The following is a 17,734-nucleotide window of genomic DNA, read 5'->3' on the forward strand; positions in this document are numbered from 1 at the left end:
CATACTTTTAAATTTTGTCAATTTTGTTACATTCAACGACAATATTCCTATCTGTGGGATACAGACTATCGAAAGCTTGTGTGATGGATACAGCAGAAGCGGTCTGAAGATCTTTGAGTTCTGTTCAACTTCGTATTTTTTTTGTTTAATACTTAAATACTTTTATTAACATCTAAAACTTGTATTCTTAAAATTTCAACATACCAATGGTTATGCAGATTGGGAGGACGGTATTTTTACTCGATCGTATGTCCTTGTGTATTGACTTCTTTATCCCGCATTCATTGTTTTCCCGCATTCATAGTTTATTTTACTAGGTCCCTTTAAAAACGATAGATAGAGGTTTCACTGTATACATATATATTCTTCTTCCTGGTTCCATCCCAACTTATCGTCTTTGTAGACTATTGGAGTCAGCTCTCCTCGTCCTCAGGCTGTAGGTCCTTCTGTCATGGACAACGTCACCTAGGCCATGCCTTCGTATCATGTTATCTTTCTGCAGCATCCATGAATTCTCTGGTCTTCCTCTAGATGTCTTTCGAGGAAGATCCATGGCGATCGCCTGGTTCACAATATGATCAGGTTCTCTGCGTCCTATGTGCCCATACCTTCTTAGTTACCTTTCCTCTACCAAACCTAAAATCTTCTAAAGTAATACACAGATTGCTTTGAAATTTCGACACAGCATGTGGATCATTTTGGTGAAATGTAAAAAAAGGATAATTGATAGCACACATATCTAATATGTTCAATTTCACAATGCCTCACAAAGGCAATAAAAAATATAAAAATCAATGAGACAACAATGCAATCAAAAGCTTTGAGACAGCAGTTGTCAAGAAGCAAGCTGTCTGCCATTAGAAACGCGTGTGTTGCGTTTACGTACAACAGATAGCCCTGCCAATGAGGAAAAAAAAGCGTTAAAAAAATTACCAGTCACCGGGAAAAACACTTTCCATCTTTTAATTATTTTTTTGTACATCAATATAAATACATATAATAACGTTATAAACAAATTTATGAGGCGAATGTTAGTGGGAAAAGAAGCAGAGGAAGACCGAGAAAAACATGGCACGATCAGGTATGCCAAATACTTGAAAGTAGTCAGGTTAGGAAGTCGTAACAATCGGCGGGTATGTATGAGGAGATGCATGAACGTGGAAGAGGCGAAGAATGTTTGCAAGGACAGAGTGGTGTGGCGCTCTATTCTCTCTGCCTACCCCTGCGGGGAAGCGGCGTGATGGTTAGTTAGTTAGTTTTTTAATAACGTTGTGTCAAAATTTCAAAGCAATCGGCGAATTAACACGAGATTTAAGATTTTGAACAAACGAACATTCACATTTATATTTATACACACTTAATTATTCCGTCCGTTTGAAAAGGGTGAACTAATAATAATTATTCATATTATTGCTTGCTCGAATATTGAAAAATGCGCTCGAGGCTTCCCCAGCCGACGCACCGCCGTGCTAAGCGCAGAAGGGGTATCTACGCACGTTATCCATATCCTTCAAACCCTCATCCGCACTCGATGGCGCATAGGTAAACTGACCATTTATTTTTGTCCTCAAAACGGGACGCGTCCCAATTTTCACGTAATAGTATGTATATTCAAGAAAACACGTATTTTTTCATAGTTTTCATGTATTAATAAAAAGAAAGGAATGTTGATAAAGAAAATAAGAGGAATAAATAATATACATAATTATGAAAAAATTATGTTGTTTTATATTTTTCTGATGAACGTATTAGTGGGTTTGCTTAAGAATGGAATTCTTGGCAGGATTTTTTAAAATTTATCTTAACTAACAACATCGTTTTAAGTACACCGACTTGTAATTGTGACGAGCTCTTTGCGGTGGTATGGACATGTGGAGCGAATGGATAGCGAGAGAATGACTAAGAAAATATATGTGGCGAATGTGAGAGGGAAAACAGAACGTGGACGACCGAAAAAGACTTGGCACGATCAGATCAATCAGAACCTAAAATCTGGCGGTGTCAAAAGTCTGCGTAATCGGAGGGCATGTATGACTAGATGTATGGATGTGAAGGAGGCTAGGAGTGTATGTCATGACAGAAGAGTGTGGCGTTCCATCCTCTCTGCCTACCCCTGCGGGGAAACGGCGTGATGGTAGTAGTAGTAGTAGTAGACTTGTAATTGTGTTTTTTCTGTCGTGTACAACTTATTCATCTGTGAAAAGACTCTTTCTACGGGCGCCATATGCACCGAAATCAAGCTAGGATTTGTTCAGCAAAGTTACATGAAACGGCTATACTACAAACTACCGTCGATTTTTTGCACTTTTTTTAAAATTGTTACCGTGTGTTGCTCTTTTTTTGATAAACGGGACATTTTGACGTCCCGAAACTTTACTTGGGGACAACGGGACAGGCTTTCTAAAAACGGGACAGTCCCGTTCAAAACGGGACGTATGGTCACTTTACGCATAGGGCACTGCATCAAATCGACGCAATCTTAGTGTGTCGCGGACTATTGAGTCGGAGTTTCTCGGTTCGAACCCACTCTACCACAATTTGATACCTATTTGCAGGGCTAATAGGTATTATAATCAAAATCAAATAGACGATACGATATTTGTGCTAACGTAATTACAAACTATATTTATATAACTAATTAAAATTATAAAATATGGTATTGTAATGAATATTTGAATGATATTTGAGTGCATATTTTTTTAGTAAAAAGCTTGAAATGAAGTGGACCTTTTGCGTTTAAAAAAAGCTCTACCTATTTCTAATAATCTCACAGAAATAGTATGAAATTAAAGTAGTTTTGTAAATAATAAAAAATACAAATATTTATCTTTCAAAATAAAAAAAATGCGGATACATATCGCTCACTCCTTTCCAGAACGCCATAAATTAAAAAAAAAATGTTTTTTCATTAGAACGTTTTTAAAGTATAAAAATAAAACACAATTTATTAAAAATAAATATCAAGCCACTTATTGAACTTTTAACTGTGCAAGAGATCTTTTTAGGTAAAACCTGAAGGTTTTTTCTCCATTTGAAAAAAATAGTATATTTAAAAAAATAATTTAAGGATGCATTTTCTTAAAAATGCAAAAACCACATTTTCTGCCCTGTAGCGAGTAAATATTAAGTTAAAAATATGCCTCTTTTGCTGGGATATAGTACATTTTCTGGGCATTCCGAAAACATGCACAATTGAAAATTGACGATTTTTGATTTATGACGTTCTTGAAAGGTGTGAGCGATATATCGTAGTCATACAGGAGAAAGTGACCATTTTCAGTTGTGCACGTTTTCGGAATGCCCAGAAAATGTACTATATCCCAGCAAAAGCGGCATATTTTTAACTTAATATTTACCCGCTACAGGGCAGAAAGTGTTGTTTTTGCATTTTGAAGAAAAGGTATTGTTTAATTATTTTTTTAAACATACTAAATATTTTTCAAATGGAGAAAAAACCTTCAGGTTTTACCTAAAAAGATCTGTTGCACAGTAAAAAGTTCAATAAGTGGCTTGATATTTATTTGTAATACATTGTGTTATATTTTTAAATCAAGTGAAAAATCAAGTTTTTTTTATTTATGACGTTCTTGAAAGGAGTGAGCGATATGTATTTAAATGTCAGTTACACCTTTTATGCTTAGCAGGTCAGTATATTTTCACATTCCGAATCACCAGATTTATGGAATGCGCGCGTAATTGGATTTGAATTGTTCTCATCCATTCGATTTATAAATATCGCGTTCTTTGTTCTCATCTCAAATTAATTTTAAATTTGAAATCGAATTTGAGAATTGAACTTTAGCATTCATTTTTAAAATATTCAATTTTCGAACATTATTTATTGAACAGTAATTTGTTAAAATTGATATTGGAAGTGTAAAATGTGAATTTTGTTTTTTTTTTTTAAATTTTTATTTATTTAATAAAAACCTTATACACTATTTTTAAAGATTTGATATAAATTTTAGACAATTTTTTCAGTCTCAATTTTTTTTTAGAATTTGTATAGACTTTTTATCAAAAACGGTTTAAAATTGTGGTGGAGTGGGATCGAACCCTAAAACTGCGACACTAACCACTGGACTACAACCTGATAATCAAACTTATGGAAACAAAATCAACACTTCACGTTTAATTTAACTGTAAATCACGAAAAACCATTGACCAAATATGTATTATGAAAAAAAAACATTGCTGTGTATTCCAGACGAATCACTTGATAGATATCTCACTCTTCGATCGGCTACACCAACTGCTGATGTTAGCATCTCGCAACCAGCGGACTAAATTTGGCGAGTGTGCCTTTGCTGTTGCGGGTCCGATGGAGTGAAGTACTTTTCCACCAGTAGTTAGAAACAGTAAGAGTGAACTAGAAAAAAAAACTAAAAACGCATTTGGATACTAAATTATTTCCAATTATCTCCCTTTCCCCAATTTATTCACAGTTAAGAGCCTTTGAGGTAGTATTTTACGAAAATGACGCTTCAAAATATATTATTATTTTTATTATGTATAAAAAATTTAATGAAATTCCAAAACAGCACTTTTTAAATTGAGATTCCATTTTTAGCTGGAATTGAAAAATTGATATTTCACAGTAATTTCAACAGAAAACAGTGTATAAAATCAGAAAACAATTAAAAATAGCCCTTTTGCAAAACGTTTTAAAGTTTATTTTAGTTTGAACACAAATATCACTCAAAACCATTTCAATTCTCAAGTATGTTATATGATGTATTAGGAATTACGTTTTAAAAATACATACGCAAAAGGTTCATATTCCTTTGCGTTTTTTTTATATTTTTTAATGCATTGAAGAAGTGCTCATATTGTGTTGTTTAATCTGTACCAAAAGAAGAATAAATTCATTCAGTAAATAAGACTATAAGTAAAAAGGTAAAATAATTGAAACACACCTTTTTCAAAACGTCTAAAAAATGATCCAACTTTTTTACTTATTTGCTAACATTATACGTTTTGTATAAAATAAATTATTTAGATGTATTGTAAGTTTGTTGCAAGTTCAAAATGAATAAATCGAATTTAATGTAATAAATTATTAACATTAAAAAAAAAATCGGATATTAATGATCATATTTTTTTGTTTTCTGGGCATTGGCAAAAATATTTGGTTAGCAGAGGAAGACCGAGGAAAACTTGGCATGTAAATTATTTCAAATACTTCTGCGTGGTCCGGTCAAAAGTCCGAATACTGGGCGCGAAGGTATATATGACAAGATGCATGAATGTGGAAGAGGTGATGATTGCTTTCAAAGGTAGATTAAAGGGGTGATCTATTCTCTCTACCTACCTCTCTACGAAAGCAGCTTGATGGTTAGTTAGTTAGCTAGTTATATATTAAGATAACTAAATAGCGCGATTTTCTCAAAATATATTCTTAAGAGATATATAAACATCTAACGCTTATTTGCACTTGATGATGCATAGGGCACTGCCTGGTATATAAGTATAAGAATCGTACATTAAGGGAAAAATATCACTGGCTCATTTATTTTGACTCCCGTGGTAATCGAATATATGTTTTATATAATAATAATAATAATAAAACCCTTATCCGCACCCCAATGGTGCATAGGGCACTGCGTCATATATAATAAAGATAATAATATCGTTATATAATAAAGATTCATAAAAGATGCTGTACGAATAAGAGCATACTTAACCGGGAGTGAATTGAATCATATAGTAAATTAAGAATAACCTTGGAAATAAAATTGTGGAAAAATATGATGATTTTAATATTAAAATAAATAATAAATAAAACCCTTAACCGCACCCCAATGGTGCATAGGGCACTGCGTCATATGAACGCAGTGTTATCTTGATCGTTTACACATGAAGGAAAGGTGATCAGCCCTCCGCTTCAGGTACCAGTCCAGGGTAATATTGAATAAATATTACAGTGAAAAAATCACTAATATTTATTTGACCCCCCTGGGAATCGAACCCGGGACCTCCATAACGGTAGCCGAGCGTGCTGACCATTACATTACGGAGGCGGACATTAAAATAAAACACTTGTAAAATACCACTTTTTGTGTTTATTAATGTAAAAACAACTAGTTTTGATATCTTCAGATATTCTTATTAACGATTGATATTTTACTGGCACCAGTTAATGAGAACATCACAAAAGAATTTTTGTGAAGAGTTTTTACATGTTTTCAAAATACTATCGTATTAACCCTAGATAACTAAACATTCGTCCACGTGACGACGCCTTTCTGGGAAAAACCTAAGTGCACTAACTTCCCTGCACCCCGCACCCGCCAGGTTTTGTTTACATAATAGCGATTTATTGTCAAATGTCTCTTACATTCATTCCTATTAAACCAAACATAAGTGTCGTGTAACCAGTTACTATTTTTAATAAATACTTTTGATAATTTTCACGTTTTTAATAGCAAAGTCCGTCTGACGAATGTTTAGTTACTATGTATCTACAATGGAGTACACAATGGAGTTCTGGTTCCAACCCTTATGTATGGAAGCGAAGCATGGGGTTGGCAAAAGAAGGATGAAAGCAGACTGAATGCAGTCGAAATGCGATCCCTCAGATTAATGTGTGGCAAAACGATGTTTGATAGATGTTCGAATGATGAAATAAGGAAAGAATGTAAGGCTGAGATAAGCATTATCGATAAAATTAAGAAGGTGTGTTGAGATGGTTTGGACATGTGGAGCGTATGAGTGAAGAAAGAACGGTTAAACAAATTTATGGAGCGAATGTAGTTAGAAAAAGAAGCAGAGGACGACCGAGGAAAACTTGGCACAATCAGGTATGTCAAATACTTGAAAGCGGCCGGGTCAGGAGTCGTAATAATCGTCGGGTATGTATGAGGAGATGCATGAATGTAGAAGAGGCAAAGAATGTTTGCAAAGACAGAGTGGTGTGGCGTTCGATTCTCTCTGCTTACCCCTGCGGGGAAGCGGCGTGATGGTTAGTTAGTTAGTTAGTTAGTTATCTACAAATATAGTTCAGTTACCTAGGGTTAAAGCAAAATTTACTGTTGACAGAAATCATCAACAAGGAAACCTTTCCTGACCTAACCTTACCTAACCTAACTTCTTTACATCTTTGAACTACCTAACCTTACCTCACCTCATCCTTCTAACCCTAACCTAACCCTATTTATCTTCACCCCACTGATAATACACTAACGTATAAAAAATCGAGGGTCGAATTCCGTCTTTTGAAATAATAGTTTAAATCACATAGGGGAAGATATCCGTAGTCTCAAAATAATGCAAGGTGCATCAAAAATATTTCACAACTCTAAAATTTTTTATTGTTGTATTACATATGAATTTTTTTTAATTATTAATTTCTTTAGTTAGTTTATATAACATTCAATACAAATTATTATTTACACTTAATTTACATCATATATATATTTACACCTTCTTACAGTAAACAAAACATTTATTTTAAAATTCTTTCAAACACTTTTCATTTTTCATACATTCAGGCATTTCATCATACATTTTCAAACCCTTTAACATCAAACAATTTTGCGTCTCTGTTTTTTTTTCAAAAACGTCTTATTTTATACTTATTTCTAGTGCTGTGTCCATGAAATTTTTTTTGTTCATGAATATGCCAGAGGCAAAGATTGCTTGCCAAGACAGATTGGTGTGGCGTTCTATTTTCTTTGCCAACCCCGGCGAAGCGGCGCGATAATTAGTTTGAAAGTAAGCTTTATTTTTATTTTTAAACATTATTTTTTTATCAATTATTTATAAACATTATGTTTCAATATTGATTCGTTGAACATAAAAAATGTAAACAGTTTTTTTTTTAAAATATTTATTTTATTGTATAAAATAAACAAAAATATAAAACAGTGAAATTTATTCCTTATGATTTTCCTGCAAACAAGTCATACATCGTAAGACAAAGTAATGCGAAATGATTCCATCTCGGTCTTTCGAACAGCTTAAAGTTACTTAAGTAAAAAATATATTCAAGCTAAAATGATCTTTATTCACACTATATATAAGGTATAAATACGCTTGAATTTAAAAAATATTTTATCCGTTTATGATTTTAAATATTTCAAATTTTATTCAATACGAGTTCAATTGAGTTTTGTCGCGTTTCAAATTGGGCCAAACGAACTGTACGGTGTATTCGATTATAGCCCTTAGTACGTACTGATTTCCGTGGGTTTTAAGATCGAATATTGCGTACGATTTTGACTGCTGTTGGGCTGTGAATTATTGGTGTAATTTTGACAATTTTAAAAACATTTAGAGACGTATGGATCCATCTCGATTTTTCCATATTAATAAATTCTTCATATAAATTGGGGAGTTCAAAATGTACCAAGCCGATATTTAAACAATGAAAAATAATTAGTTATTTATATTATTATTGATTTTCATATAGCATCGTGGCTGCGTTATCCTGACCGTAAATATTTTGGGAATTAGTCTTGCGCTTTAAGTACCAGCCCAGAATGCTTCATATACTTATGTATATTTTTAAATTTGTATATGTAAATTCAAGCTAGATCTTTGTTTTAAACCACTTTTTTGCTATTTTTTCCTTGTTAAAAGTGGTTAAAAACAAAGTTATAGTTTATTTAATAAATTTTCATTAATTAAAAAAAAAATCAAGAAAGTAAACGACTGTTTGTTCAAAATCTTAGAACTCTAAAAATATTTACAGACTGCCTTGAAATTTCGAAACTACTTTTCATTCCAAGACGCTCGTTTTTTAATATACATGTGACACGTGTTTTTATCGCGAACAGATGATTTTTGTACAGTTTTTTTTAACCGCAATGGCAGCGCCATCTGTTGGAAAAACCATAACAGCAATACGCACACTATTAAATATTTCTCACGGCGGATCGCGTGATACTTGACAATTCTATAATTTAGCATTTTTGATACGCAGTGCCCTATGCACCATTTAATGTCTAAATGGTGGAATAAAAAATACATTTGTATCAGGAGCGCAGAACTGTTAGGAGTCGATTCTCTGCGCACACGCAAAATTCGAATGCACCCACAATAATTCATACAATAATTTCAAGATAAAACATAAATAAATTCGAGTACAATAATTAACAAAAGTTGCGCATGTTCTGAGGGGAAAACATGTAAGAAAGAGCAGAGATAAAAGGGGTTACGATTCTAAGAACGGCCCGAGTTCGTCGTACGAGCCGCAAACGTTCATATCGATAATACTTGCCGTTTTTTCTCGTTTCTTTTTTCCAAATTGCGAATTATTTGGTCTGATTGGACAGTCCTTTAAACTCCCCACTCTCCGGATTTATATGCGTTGTGACTCGTGATTATTCAAATTGTGGAATTGAAATAACCAAATTTTTAAAACATTTTTATAATTTAAATCAGTGTTTTGATTTTAATATTATATTTTAAATATAATTTTGAGCTCTACAAATTAAACGCCAAATCAAAAAACATTTTTTACTTTTTTTTACATCTTAACATAGGTGAGATGCATGTGAAAGAGGCGAAGAATTTTAATAAATACAGAGTAGTGTAAAATGTATAATAATTTATTTACAAAAAACAATTTCTAAAATAAAATTATATATAATTATGGAAAGCTTTACCATAATTTTTATATAATTATTATTTTGATATAAAATACTACGTAAATTCATTCAATTTGAATTCATTTTCTGAAAAAATATATAAAATCATTGGTTTCTACCCCAGCCTTGTTGGATATATATCAAAAATTTGTCTAGCCTCCCACCAGTCTGATGATGTCGGTAACGACGAAACCCGGTCACTGGTCAAATAAAATATATGCATGTGAGTGATTTTGCCTCGAATTTTCATTCCTGAATTAAATGAAATTGTAGTAACATAAAGAGTAAATCCACTCACGATTAGGTATAGGCTATAAAACTTATGAAGTTGAAGACTAAGTAGGGCAATGATAAGCTAGCTCAGATTTCAGAATCATTTCAGAGTCACTTAATACATATTTTTTAAATCCAAAAATTAAAATTATCAAACTAAAATATTGAGAGCACTTGGACGTCCCGTAATTAAAAAATAAACTTTATGCTGAAAAATTACATAATTGTTATTTATTTTATTTTACTATTTTTTTTTAAACGATGATTTTCGGGGCTGAACTGTACCGAACAAATGAAATTCACAGAATGGTTACATAATAATTTGTTTTTCAAATTCTCATTTTACGTTGTAGCAGTAGTTCAAGTTTCAAATTAATTTGAAAATTGTTCCGGAATCCAAGATGACGTACGGAGGCGATGGCGATAATTAAGAACGGAATTTCGAACGAAACGAATTTGTGTTCTTTATTCGAATAATATCGCGACGATTTGAATCTCGGAATTTGGAATGTAACCTGATTCGATATTTGAAATTAGTCGAACACGCGGACGGCTCTTACCCCACATTAAAACGTTCATTTATACATATTTTTTTATATTTTTATATTTTATTTGGGACCATGATAAGCAGTGTTGCATAAGCCGTAGTTAGATTTCAGTCACATAATAATTTAAAAAAGTTAAATAGTTTTTTTTCCAAAAATATGTAAATATCATCTTTAAATTTTTTTGAGAGTTTAACTCTTTACAAGATTTTTTTTTTATTTAATTTATTTTCTACACATTTCTACTTTAAATTCTTAAAATTAAAAACGCAGTACTCTCCAATAAAGAGACTAAGAAGCTCTTGTGCTTGGAGAGGGACTTACACATATTATTATTTTTTATTTATGTTAGTGGGTACGTAATTTATTTTTATTCCTGTTATTTTTATGTCGTGTTTTTATTTAAACATATAGTATTGTAATTTATTATTTTATATTAAAAGCATTGTTAACTTTGTGGCATTATTATATAACACTCTCCTTATCATTAATCGTTCACTTTGTGTAATACCACTTTAAAAAAACTTATGTCAAAACAAAAATTGTCGTGAAGTATTGATCGACTCCTGGCCTGATCACGTCCAAGTATTTTAAAAACTTGATCACGCCAAGTTTTCCTCGGTATTCCTCTGCTAACCGAACATTTTAATTGTTATTATAAAATGTTACCTTAGAACGTAGAAAGTGACAATGTTTGCCATAAAAATTAAAAGAAAATTGAAGTGTCGGCTCTTTTATTTCATCAATCAATTTAAGTACACATGTATTTAAAATACTTCATGTAAGTAACGTTCAAGATAACACTGCGCCAATACGATGCAGTGCCCTATGTACCATGGGGTGCGGGTAAGGGTTAAAAGGAAATAGGGGGCTTGTGCACTACCCGGAATTTTACCGTCCGGCAGTCCGGTTTTGAAAAATAAAAGCTACTTACGACAGTTTAGCGTGATGGAATTTACGCGCAACGTGTTCACGCACCGATCAAGAGCTCCGATCCGAAGAAAGATGGACAAGTGCACAAGCCAATCCAAGCCAATCATCGTTTTATCATGCTAACTGAAGTGCCGGACGGTAAAATTCAGTGTACGGCACAAATGCTTGACTTGGACAATTATTCCCCGGTCTTCCATTGCTCCCATTTCCAACCACATCCACCTCGTAATTTCGCCTCCCAAACGTACCATTTTCCATAGGTAACAGCTATTTCACCCGGCTCTCTTCGAATTCGTTTAATTTCGCTAACATCGCGTCTTTGCGAGTATGTAACCTCTCAGAGGGCGGTTTTTTTTCTCGGCATTCGTTTTGTTTACGGACGGAGTGGCTTTGTCTTGCGCCCAATCCCGTTCGGGTCCAGCGCGCAGCATTGTGCGCACAGCGGACGGATTAACATTAATTTGCATAAAACATGGCTAATAATGGCCGGGAAAGCAATTATTCCCGCCTTTCTCCCGATAAAATTCCAGACAATTCGCGTATTTTATTTTATTATTGCCACAAAACATATAATATATGTTATGTGGCATATTGGAGATATTATCTCCAAATATAATGTAAAAATAATTAATTAAACCCCTATCCGCACCCCAATGGTGCATAGGGCACTGCGTCATATAAACGCAGTGTTATCTTGATCGTTTACGCATGAAGGAAAGGTGATCAGCCCTCCGCTTCAGGTACCAGTCCAGGGTAATATTAAATAAATAAAATCAAGTTTTTTGATATACGACGTTGTTGAAAGGAGTGAGTGATTTAGAGTAACAAGTATTTGGACACACTCAAAACGTTGCTTCTTCATCTACGTTGAGACATCAAAAATATAGATATACCAGCTGATAGAATAAATTGTTTATTTATTATGTTAGCTATGGCTCAGCATAGTTAAATGAAAATGAAGTCAAACAAAAAACACACAATGATTTCAAACCTTTATCCACACCCAATGGTGCATAGGGCAGTGCATCATATAAAGGCAGTGTTATCTTGATCGTAAAGACATGAGGAAAGGCGACCAGCCCTCCGCTTCAGGTACCAGTCCAGGGTAAAATTGAATAATTATTAGAGTGAAAAAATCACTTAAATTTATTTGCCCCCCTCCCAGGAATCGAGCCCGGGTCCTCCAGAGCGGTAGCCGAGCGTGCTGACCATTACACTGCGGAGCCGGATGATAATATATTTAATTTCACAACGATTGATCACAATGAAAATATTAAAAACCTATGGAACAATGGCATAGTAAACAATAAAAACGGAAAGTGACTAGTGTTGATATTACGTTCAACAGATGGCGCTGCCATAGCAGTAAGAAAAAGAAAAAACTATTAAAAATAAAAAATTTTTACCTATCAAAAGTCTTAGATGTAAAAACGTGTGTATTCGAATGCAGTTAAGAGTAAAAACTTCAAAACAATCGGCAAATCAGGGGCTTTAGAGGAATTTGGAAGATTCAAGATTTGGAACAAACTAACCTTTTAAATTTTTTCTTTTTAAAAACTTGTGTCATCGGTTAAAAAAGTCGGTAGGTACATAAAAATACGCGCGTTTGTGTCAATTTTTCTACGTATTGTTGTCAAGATATAGAAACGTCAACAGATGGTCATAACCCTATCAAGTATGAGTATTTTTACAAAGCTTACAATCTATCATTGGCTGGTTGAAATTATCACTTTATGAACCATTTTTTTCTTTCTTTATTTTAAATTCTTTTGGATTTCACAATATGACATGAAAACAAGTACAAAATAAATAATAGATTTATATTATCCACTGACACTTCGTGATGGAATTGCATTTTTAATTTATTATTAGATTAAAACCAATATTTTTAGCTTTTCCACTTTTTTTATTTGACCAGCGACCGGGTTTCGTCGTTACCGACATCAGACTGGTGAGAGGCTATACAAATTGTTATGTTATATATAAAAGAAGGCAGGAGTTGATAACCATGATTTGATATAATTTTATTGAGAATTAATTGAATTAATGAAAATTAATTTCTCAAAAAAATTATATCAAATCATGGTTATCAACTCCTGCCTTCTTTTATATATAACATAACAATTTGTATAGCCTCTCACCAGTCTGATGATGTCGGTAACGACGAAACCCGGTCGCTGGTCAAATAAAAAAAGTGGAAAAGCTAAAAATATTGGTTTTAATCTAATAATAAATTACAAAATAAATATATAATATAAATACAAAAAAAAAAATCCACAAAGGCATGGCCTGTGTGTGGGTATACATTATATTTTTGGTCATAGTAAAGGGTAGTGGCAAGAATACAATAGATATTACAAGAAGTGTAAATTAGATTAAAAACGTTAATATAAACTACAAATACTCGACTAAAACATAAAATAAAAAAAAAGAGGAAAATGAAAAAATCTAACTAACTAACTAACCAGAATCTAGTTATTATTATCTAGTTACTAGATAATAAAAATAAGACTGCCATTGTTGAAAAAAAACGAGTCACAAAATTGTTCAATGTATAAGGGTTTGAAAATGTATGATGAGATGCCTGAATGTATGGAGAATGAAAAGAATTTAAAAATAAAAGTTTTGTTTACTGTAAGCAGATGTAATATATATGTACATATATGATGTAAATTAAGTGTAAATAATAGTTTATATTAGTGTTACTAGCTACCTAACCATCTCGCCGCTTCCCCGCAGGGGTAGGCTGAGAGAATAGAGCGCCACACCACTCTGTCCTTGCAACATTCTTCGCCCCTTTCACGTTCATGCATCTCCTCATACATACCCGCCGATTGATACGACTCCTAACCTGACCACTTTCAAGTATTTGGCATACCTGATCGTGCCATGTTTTTCTCGGTCTTCCTCTGCTTCTTTTCTCACTAACATTCGCCTCATAAATTTATTTTACCGTTCTTTCCTCACTCATTCGTTCTACATGTCCAAACCGTCTCAACACACCTTTCTTAATTTTATCGATAATGCTTGTCTCAGCTTTGCATTCCTTCCTTATTTCGCTATTCGTACATCTATCATACATCGTTTTCTCGCACATTCTTCTGAGAGATCGCATTTCGATTTTGAAAAAATCTTGATTTAAATAACTCGTGACTGGACCAAATTCATGATTTGTGGACAATTTTTGGACACACTTTAAATATTTATCACCTTTTTTTCCATTGTTATTCGACGTTTTATAGTATAGGTACTTTAAGTATGTACGTCTGCATGGAAACATCAAATTGATTAAACTCGATAAATCAAAAATATCAATTCGATTTTCTATGTCCGAACATCACCGCATCTTTAATTTTCTCGGAATCCGATTGACCAATCACGATCCGAGATTATTATTCGCTTTTATAAAAATTCCCGGCCAAACAATACAAAAAAAAGTTATGATCTACGAATATTTGAATAATAACTAATAACACACAACTACAGAAACACACACACAACATCGCAAGGGGCAATATTGTATAAAAAACTTATCCATAAAAAGAAAATAGAGATGGAAACAAGCAAAATAGAGTCGTCAACAAAACAAGAAATTGATTCAAGAGCGAGAGAAATAAATGGAAGGGGTTCGAAGCTCCTTTTTGCGCGTTCGATTCTACTGCGCGGGAAAGTTGACGTTGTTCGTATGCGCGCGCATGTGTGCGTTGAATTAACGAAAAAAATAGGTTCAAAATATGTTCTGTCAGTCAGTCCAAAACGATCGTTCGTGAGGAGCGGAAGCCGCGCGGGTTTAATTTAATTTTTTTTCTTTATCAATTGTTTATTAGTACTATTATTTATTTGTTATAATTTAAACACGGTACGTGTGTAGCGCGCTTATACGAATATATCCGTCATCACGCGCCGGATCGACGATTGAATCCCAAATGCCGAACTGATAAGTGAAATTTTTTGGAAATTCGATTTCAATTATTGAAAATAGGACGTTTTCATGTGATTTGAGTGCCAAAATATTCGAGGATTATTTTAATTGTTAGTACAATTATTTTCGAGTTCTGTGTTTGAAAATCGAACGATTTTGTGAGTTTATTTGAATTTTGAGTGCGATTTTATTGGATTATTTGAATTTTGTATTCGAACAGTGATTTTGAATTTTATTTGTACTGTGGACATGAACATATTTGTGCCTTTTGGGGAGATTGTACGTAAAATTTACGATATTATAGATAAAAATTGAAATTCTAGTCAATTTGTATAATTTTCTGAAAAACTATCGATTATTTTGGTGAATTTTTGTGTTCTGTGCATCGCTTCGTTTCAAAAAGTAATTATTAATTTATATTACCTATTTTCATCATTTGTAATAAAATATAAGCTTGCACCATCTAATAAAAAATTATGTAATACATTTAAAAAAAAATAATACCTACATCTCAAATATTTTAGTATTTTTTTATATTTAAAATACATATATACAAAAAACTAACGAACTATCACGCCGCTTCAGTAGGCAACGAAGATAGAACACCACACCGATCTGTCTTTGCAAACATTCTTCGCCTCTTCCACATTCATGCATTTACTCACACACACCCCCCGATTATTCCGACTCTTAACCCGATCCCTTTCAAGTATTTGACATACCTGATCGTGCCAAGTTTTCCTCGGTCTTCCTCTGCTTCTTTTTCCAATTACATTCGCCTCATATTTTTTTTACCGTTCTTTCCTCACTCACGCGTTCCACGTGTCCAAACCATTTCATACATACATAAAAAAATACATTATGTAATAATTTTTTTTTTCAATCATTTTATATTCGCCTTCATAAAATTTATTAGCGCGTTTGACTACCATGCTAAATATCTTAGGTTCGATTTCCAGGGTAGTCAAAATAAATATTTGTAAATTTCACACAAATATTAACTTAATATCACCTTTACTGTATCAGAATCGCAGGACGATCAATTTTCCTTCACGTTAAAACGATAAAGATAACACTGCGTCTATTCAATGCAGTGTAATATGCACCATTGTGCGCGGATAAGGGTAAGAAGATGATAATACAATTTTTGTAATTATTTAAAAAAATCTTATAATTTTTTATTAGACTTTTTTATATAAAAACGCTCTATAAAATCAAAAGTATAATAAATAATAAAACCCTTATCCGCACCCCAATGGTGCATAGGGCACTGCTTCATATAAACGCAGTGTTATCTTGATCGTTTACACATGAAGGAAAGGTGATCAGCCCTCCGCTTCAGGTACCAGTCCAGGGTATTATTGAATAAATATGACAGTGAAAAAATCACTTATATTTATTATAGCCCCCCCTGGGAATCGAACCCGGGACCTCCAGAACGGTACCCGAGCGTGCTGACCATTACACTACGGAGGCGGACGATCAAAAGTTTAAATTTAAAAATTATATATTTTTTCAATGCTAAGTATTGCATAATATTTTATTTTTAGTTTTATTTTATAAATTAATCAATGCTTTAGGTATATTTCTCAAACATTATTTTAAATTTAAAATATATTCTTATAATTTAAAATTAGATTAAATTCCATTTTTGGCATCTCAACATAGATGAAGAAGAATATGGAAGTCTGTGTATTAACTGGGCTTACGGTCTGTCATAGGCTGGTTTAAGTAAACACCCTTCCACATTCTTCTTCGTCTATGTTAAGATGTCAAAATGTAAAAATAACTCAAATAATAAAGTAGAGAAACCCAGATTTGTGAACAAGGATTTGGACACACCAAAAATGTTGTAATTTAAATTAATTTTATGATTTTTCAAATCATAATGTATGGAATTGAAGCATGGAGTTGGCAAAAGAAGGATGAAAGTAGACTGGATGCAGTCGGGATGCCATCTCTCAGTGCGGCAAAACCATGTATGATAGATTTTCCAATGGTGATATAAGGAAAGAATGCAATGGATAAGTACTATCGATAAAATTACGAGAGGTGTGTTAAAATGGTTTGGACATACGGAACGAATGAGTGAAGAAAGGAGAGCAAAATAATTTATGAGGCGAATGTAGTTGGAAATAGAAACAATCAAATATTTTAAATACTTGATATCGTGCGATTGTTAGAAGTAAGAAGTCGGAAAAATCGGCGGGTGTGTATGAGGAGATGCATGAGTGTGTAAAAGGCGAAGAATGTCTGCAAAGACAGAGTGGTGTGGCGTTCAATTCTCTCTACATACCCCTGCGGTGAACCGCTGTGATGCATTAGCATTAGATAGTTAGTTTTTAATATATAAAAATATACAGTATCTACTCAATGAATTAGGGCCACCCATTATTTTTTTGAATACTCTGAAATCTTTTGGATTATTATATTTATTTTACATAAATACTTTAAGTTTTCTATTGACATCT

At 33.0% G+C, this 17,734-nt stretch overlaps 2 protein-coding genes across 5 annotated transcripts in view; both read left to right on the top strand.

Annotated features, from left to right (window-relative positions):
* The window catches only part of LOC148312752 (uncharacterized), a 518,102-nt gene that overhangs the window by 315,307 nt on the left and 185,061 nt on the right, over positions 1 to 17,734 (top strand). The window lies entirely within an intron of this gene.
* Positions 15,090 to 17,734, top strand: part of LOC148312755 (zinc finger protein castor homolog 1-like) — a 195,965-nt gene continuing 193,320 nt past the window's right edge. For all 4 annotated transcript variants that reach the window (XM_088273839.1, XM_088273832.1, XM_088273852.1 and 1 more), the window contains exon 1: positions 15,090 to 15,665. The gene's annotated coding sequence lies outside the window, so the exon portion shown is untranslated. The remainder of the gene's footprint in view (positions 15,666 to 17,734) is intronic.

This window comes from Brachycentrus maculatus, unplaced genomic scaffold, assembly GCF_059751285.1.
Source record: "Brachycentrus maculatus isolate JH-2025_06_01 unplaced genomic scaffold, ASM5975128v1 h1tg000033l, whole genome shotgun sequence".
NCBI lineage: Eukaryota > Metazoa > Arthropoda > Insecta > Trichoptera > Brachycentridae > Brachycentrus > Brachycentrus maculatus.